At 37.9% G+C, this 6550-nt stretch overlaps 1 long non-coding RNA gene across 1 annotated transcript; it reads left to right on the forward strand.

Moving 5' to 3' along the window:
• The first annotated feature begins 3590 nt into the window (after positions 1 to 3590).
• LOC119735443 lies at positions 3591 to 5387 on the forward strand. Its single transcript, XR_005272174.1, has 3 exons — positions 3591 to 3677; positions 4397 to 4541; positions 4836 to 5387. It is a non-coding gene; the product is annotated as an uncharacterized LOC119735443 (long non-coding RNA).
• Positions 5388 to 6550: the final 1163 nt, after the last annotated feature.

Raw genomic sequence — 6550 nt, forward strand, 5'->3', positions numbered from 1 at the left:
CACTTCTTTGGTTGTATTTTTTTTGGAGGTTGAATGCAATGTCACGCTTCGTTTATAGAAATGGCCCCACTACATGGATAACAACCAAATTTATATTCGTGAACAAAACTTCGTTGGCAAAGTTTCAATGTTTCTACAGTTTGGAACGTTTTTTTTTTCAATTCTTTTACGTTTATCAAATAGGTTTTTATGAATCTTAATAAATATGTATTTTGCCGGTATTGAACACAGTGTTTAAGACAGATATCCAGACTCCAAACTGTTCTTAAACATCTGGCTTAAAGTTGGCCTAACAAATTATTCTCCTAGTGAATTGTTGTTATATCTATTACAAGCAATACACATTGCAAGGCTTTTATGACTATTGTGATAACCTTTCAACCTTTTTAAAATGGTACTGAAATGAAATTGAAATTGAGCCGCAATTTGGTCTTTCTAATAAAAGTAACAATAATATACATATAAAAATAAGCGGATGAATGAATCAACTCTTGCTCTCTGCGGAGGAGGAATATTTATTTTGAACAAGCATTGTTTATATCACAATCCCCTGGTTTTCCTTTCAATTTTGATTAAAAATACTTCCATAATGTGTAAACGGCTTGGCTTGTACGTGCATGCTTCTCTGTGGAAGTTTCTTTTTAACCCATTATGGCTTGTATTACAGGGTACTACACTATATTAACTCTTTGATGAATCCTAAGGCCACACAGTGCTGCAGCAGTTTGGGGCAGTGTAAGGAGTAACAGACAGGACACTTATTGAAGGCGGTACTTGAACTGATGCGTGAATAAAATATGTTTTCAACTTTTATTATATGTGCTGATTTGCTCAGAAAAAAATCACATGACAAAATACTCCATTCTCATTGCATTAATTATATTTACTCAAACCTATAGCCGAAACAACTCAGTGTTCTGTTGCATAACATACACTTGTTCTGCAAATTACAACTCTAAATGGTATCTTTGGGAGACACGTTATCGTATTTTTTTTCGAGCGGAGGGAGACACCGGTGATTAGGGAAACATGTTCATGTCTCCCTAATGTCACATCCCCCGTTTAGATGTAAAATTGCATTGTCGCAATTAGGTTATATTTGTTGCTCGTGGTTTCATTGTAGTAAACATACCGAAATTCGTGGGAAAAGGATAAGGGAATATTGGGTTAGGGCACATTTACGTTTGACAAATATTGTTCACAAGTCTGTGGAAATGTCTCCCAAAGGTCCAATCCAAGGTAACATAATTATATTATTATGAATAATATTATTATGAAGGAAATATATCAGTTTTGGGGGAAAAGTTAAAAAAATGATAACAGCATGAGGTAAACAGAGGAGGAAAACATAAAGAAAAACAGGCGCGAAGTCATATTTTGTAAATTCAATGGAGGGGGGGGGGGCGGTGGGGGGGGGACAAATGTCCCTGCCCACCCTCGAAAACTGATAAATCAGGAAAAATTCTGGAACACTGTGTTATTTTTACTTTAAGACAAGTACGACCCACGTCGCCATGGGTGTCGCTGGATTTTTTTTTAGAGGGGAACAAAGCCAATTTTCCCCCCAAAATCCCTATTTTTTTCAGCATTTTCCCGATTGATCGTTTTTTCGAGGATTGGTAGGGACATTTGCCCTGCCCCTCCTCCAACCCACTAAATTAACAACAATATGATTTCGCGCCTCTTTTTTGTTTTCTTTTCCCCCCTCCTTTGTTGTTGTTGTTGCTGCTGCAAGCGCCCCCTTGCCCCCCCCCCCCCCCGGCGACGCCCATGTCCACCCCGATCTCAAATTGAAAGGTTTGTTTTATTTACCTACCTATAAGATTGCAGCGACCTTGTTCAAAGTAACAGCAGGCAAACAGGACCAGGAGCAACGGACGGCAAATGTAGACATTCCAGCCATAACGTGATTCATCCAAATGTTCAGTCATGTTCGTATTACAATGTATGCTGGTTGTACATCTAAAATCCGTAGTTTTGCTTGTTAAACATGGGTAAAGGATGGCAAGTGTGTACCAAAATGTATGTTCTGCCGCTGTATGAATTTATCTAATTCGCTGACATATAACATGTTAGGCCAGCAACGGTGAGGAATATGAACAGGATTTTAATATTTTACTGTTTACTTGGGCATACAATTGCTGTACGATAGATCGACGTTCATGTTGACTTCCGCCACTTAGGCGAAACTGTTCAAACCTAACAAAGCCATAATGACGGAAATAATATTATAATTACAAGACACCGGTGATTAGGGAGACATGTTCATGTCTCCCTTTAGATGCAAAATTATAGATGCACATCCCCCCTTTAGATGCAAAATTGCACCGTCGCAATTAGGTTATATTTGTTGCTCGTGGTTTCATTAGTAAACATACCGAAATTCGTGGGAAAAGGATAAGGGAATATTGGGTCAGGGCACATTTACGTTTGACAAATATTGGGCACAAAGTCTGTGGAAATGTCTCCCAAAGGTCCAATCCAAGGTAATAATTATATATTATTATGAATAATATTATTATGAAGGAAATGTATCAGTGTAGGGGGAAAGGTTAAAAAGGTAATACAAAGAAAAAAAAATAGACTGACGTTATGTCTGTGGATAACCACAGGGTTATTTCGGCATTTGTATGAATGTTTATGCCATGTTATGGACTGACCCAATAGGCATAAAAATAAGCGGGACTTTGAAACGTGAACCTTTAGAAACAAATTGCACCTATAGTTTTGTAGAAAAAGAAACATAGGCCCTTGAATATCACCTTTAATGAGACATGGCAATACGATAACGTCATCACGACGTCACCTCAGTTCTTATCTTTAACATATCGCAGTCTATAATACATAGGCCGTCAGCTGGACTGGAAAATTCGTTCGTTTCGCTCCAGCAATCGCGGGTCTAAAAAATTTCAACAGTTGTACCGAAATACACATCCAAAGAATGATACTACAAAAGTTCTCCACATTTCGTCCAGCAGTTTTTTGATAATTTGACTCGAAAAAGCGAACTATTTGTCCATTGTGGACGTTCAAACACGTACCGCGCCTACGTTAAAAAATCCGCTGCGTATGACGCATCGTACCACGTGACGTGAACTGTCCAATTAGACACCATATATGAGGTCGCAGGTCATGACATTTAACAAACATGGCGGCGTCCATTGGCAAAAGTGCGTCAACGTAAACATCGACTGGTGCAAAAAAGAAGTGTTTGCACTCATAATCTGTCACGTTTGAGGGGGGAAATGCGAAGGATCTGATGTCCGGTGATAGTAAGTTCATTTCCTGTGCCAAAGAGTGGCTGAATTTCACAATGGCATCGCCGAATATACCCACGATGTATGGGCAGTGGATCTGCTATGTCTGTATCGTACTGTACAGTACTACATCATGCACTACCATGACTACCGGCGCATGTAAACAAGGCAGTCCGGCCGGTCGATCTCACCCGTGGCGGCTTTTATAGATAGTAAACGTCTCGGTGCTGCAAGAAAACGCAAACCAGACACTTCAGCTGAGACCCAGATTTCTTCACCGAAAAAGCTCCGGGCAAAGTTCAAGTTTCTTTGAATTGCCTATCTGTTCTGTGTCATGCTGCACACAAACTCAACCAGGATTTTGATTTCGATGAAAACCTCAATTCAAGGACAGTACAACAAGCAGAACTTCCGTTGGAGGTAGGCCTACATGTCATTATAATAAAGGCGATTGTGTATTTATGTGCCCCAACAAAGAACCAACAAATCCATGTTTGGGTTTAATTGTCTTGAATTAAGGGTAAGGTTAGGTTTTAATTTCTTTGAGGGAAACTGGGGTGACACAACGATAAAAACGCAATGCGAAAACAAAGCTGGTGGTCACCACGATGCACCGTGAATGCACAGAACCGCATCGATTTGGATGGCGTCAACTGAAAATGAATAGGAAAATTTTATTTTCTTGCAAAAGATACCATTCAAAATGATAACAGATTCCTGGTTATAAAAAAAACACCTTTTCTTTCTCTACGGCATTGGACTGTTTGGGTACGTCACTTGTTTACCGAATGGTTTTTGGACTTTACTTTCCTTTTAGAAAAATTCTCTAAAGTCAATGAAGAAAAATGTCTTCAATGAAAAATATATCTTATTTGAAAAACCCAGTAAAAAAGGGTTTTTTTTTTTTAGTTCCATCATCCATGATTCAACCGAGTACCTCTGGCACTGAAAATAAATGTCTTACGTTAAGATGCCAAAGTACAACGGGTACTGCACAAATTCCCATAATAAAATGTTGTGCAGTCTCTTTCTCCATTGTTGAAGGATACTTTTATGGAGGTGTGAGGGTAGTCTTTCCCTTTGTGTAAAATAGCGAAATAGCTTTTTATAGAATTTACTATTTGATTCTATATATATAGGCCTAAAGGATGAACGTCAGGAAAAGGGAGATGTTCTGCGACTGACTGTTCAACCCCGATCAACAAGAATGTCCCAGCTTGCTGAACTGTTGGAATCATGAAATGATTTAGAAGCCGAAGGAACTGGCCGTGGATCTTTATATCGGTAAGATGTTTTGATTGTTATTCAGAGTGCAAACAGAAATAAACTTTAATAGAATATTCAAAATGAAAACTTCTTGATATTGCTTTGGAAGCTGAAAAGGTTGGTTCTCAATAGCTACCAATGTTTACATATTTACAGTGGAAGGCAACACGATCGGGCACGTGATCTTTCTAGTAATTTAACTCTAGATTGAACAAGTTGTTTTCCTTCTTCTAAAGCACATCCACAGTAATCATTGTTTTTGATCAGCAGATACTAAACCTGTCTATATTTTACTATTTTTTTTTTTTACAGAACTGATAAGTTGACATATCGGCTTAGAAGAGAATATCCACAGATCTCTTTCCTTGATATATGCGACATCATCTACACCGCTACTTTATCTGCTGGAGGTGTGGTTGAATCTCTGGGGACTTCAGAGGAGGATTCAAAACTAAAACTTTGGCTTAGAAAGCAAGACATACGCTCCATCCTGTTGTTATGCCATTACTGCACAAGATTTGATGAGAACTTTGATGTAGTGATAACATTTACTTGAAGTTGTATCAGCACGACTAGTTAGCATTTGACATTATAATGAAAATAATGAGTAACTCTAGATTTCAAAACTACATAATTGTATCCTTCTGTTCATTAGTGTTGGTTTTATTCATTTCAATTCTTTTCAATTATTAAAAATTAGTTCCAGTAAAAAAAGGCAAATTCTGTGAATTTTAACAGTGAGACTAGCCACATATGACAAGCCAAATCACTCTCTTTAATGTGTAAGCATACAAAATAGCATGAGTTATGGTTTTGTTTTCTTTTTATTGATATACATGCAAACATTTATACGTGCTAATCAATGTATCACTAAATAAAAAGCTGAAATTTTCTTTGACAAGAGACTGATTTTAAGGCTTTTCTCCGAACCAAGATGGCTGTTTTGATTAGATAGCAAATAAATGTACAATGGTTGATTTTTGAAATTATTAAACCAGACTCTGACTTCTATCTGATGGTCCTTTGGTTTATAATTGTATTTAAAGCCTGTTTCATTCCAAAAAAGGTGGTCTTTCTTACTAGTAGAAGGTTCTTTAAGTGACGTACCTGGTTCACCACAGCAGATCAAGAGGGTTTGGGGGCATAGCACCCATTATTTTTTTTTTTTATATGCGTTAGTTTGCTTTGTTTAAAGGGACATGTCTTGTCTGCTTTCCTGTTTCTTCTGCTGGTTACATGTGCAGGTATTTATTTACTCTAAAGACGCCTCCATTTTGGGCACCTCCTCACTTTCATTAATGATGAGCTGGTTCCACCACTGCATTATAAACCTTCAAAATAATTGCATTGTTGTATGCTGCCAAATAAGTTGGATTACAGTGAAATATTTTTTGGAAGAGGGACTGTGGTGGGTCTACCAGATGAGAAAACAAAAGGTCATGTTCTGTGTGACCCAATTGCCAATGTACATACAAGATATTTTTTAACTCTAAAATCTCCTGGGTCAGATTGACCCAGAATCTGAATCCAAATTTGCTCAGTCCTTTTCTGGGTAAAAAAAAATACACATTTCAGTCAAAATATCCAAAAAACATGTCTTTTTTTTACTCCAAAGGGGTCATTTATGACTCCAAAAGGGGTCAATTTTTGACCCGGAAAAGGACTGAGCAGACTGAGTCTGACCCAGGAGTTTCTAGAGTGTAGTATATGACAAGCTATAGTGCTGTACGTGCGTAGTTTTGAAATTGGAAGTGCCAACGCAAGGCCTTAAACCGGAAAATGTGGGTTTTTAGCATACATACATGTACATAACATTGGCAAACTTTGATGAAGTGTAAAAAAAAAACTGCAGCATATTTGCTGGAGAACTTTTGACATAGTGTTTGTGATGTACTGAACCACACATATGTGCATTAAAAAAGTAGACCCAGTGTTGCTGGAACGAAACTCATTTTACAGCCGGTTTTTGAGTTTCAGCTGATGGCCTAACAGTGTTACAACACCAATGGACAAACAGCCAGTGGCGC

Source organism: Patiria miniata, unplaced genomic scaffold (assembly GCF_015706575.1).
Source record: "Patiria miniata isolate m_02_andy unplaced genomic scaffold, ASM1570657v1 HiC_scaffold_29, whole genome shotgun sequence".
NCBI lineage: Eukaryota > Metazoa > Echinodermata > Asteroidea > Valvatida > Asterinidae > Patiria > Patiria miniata.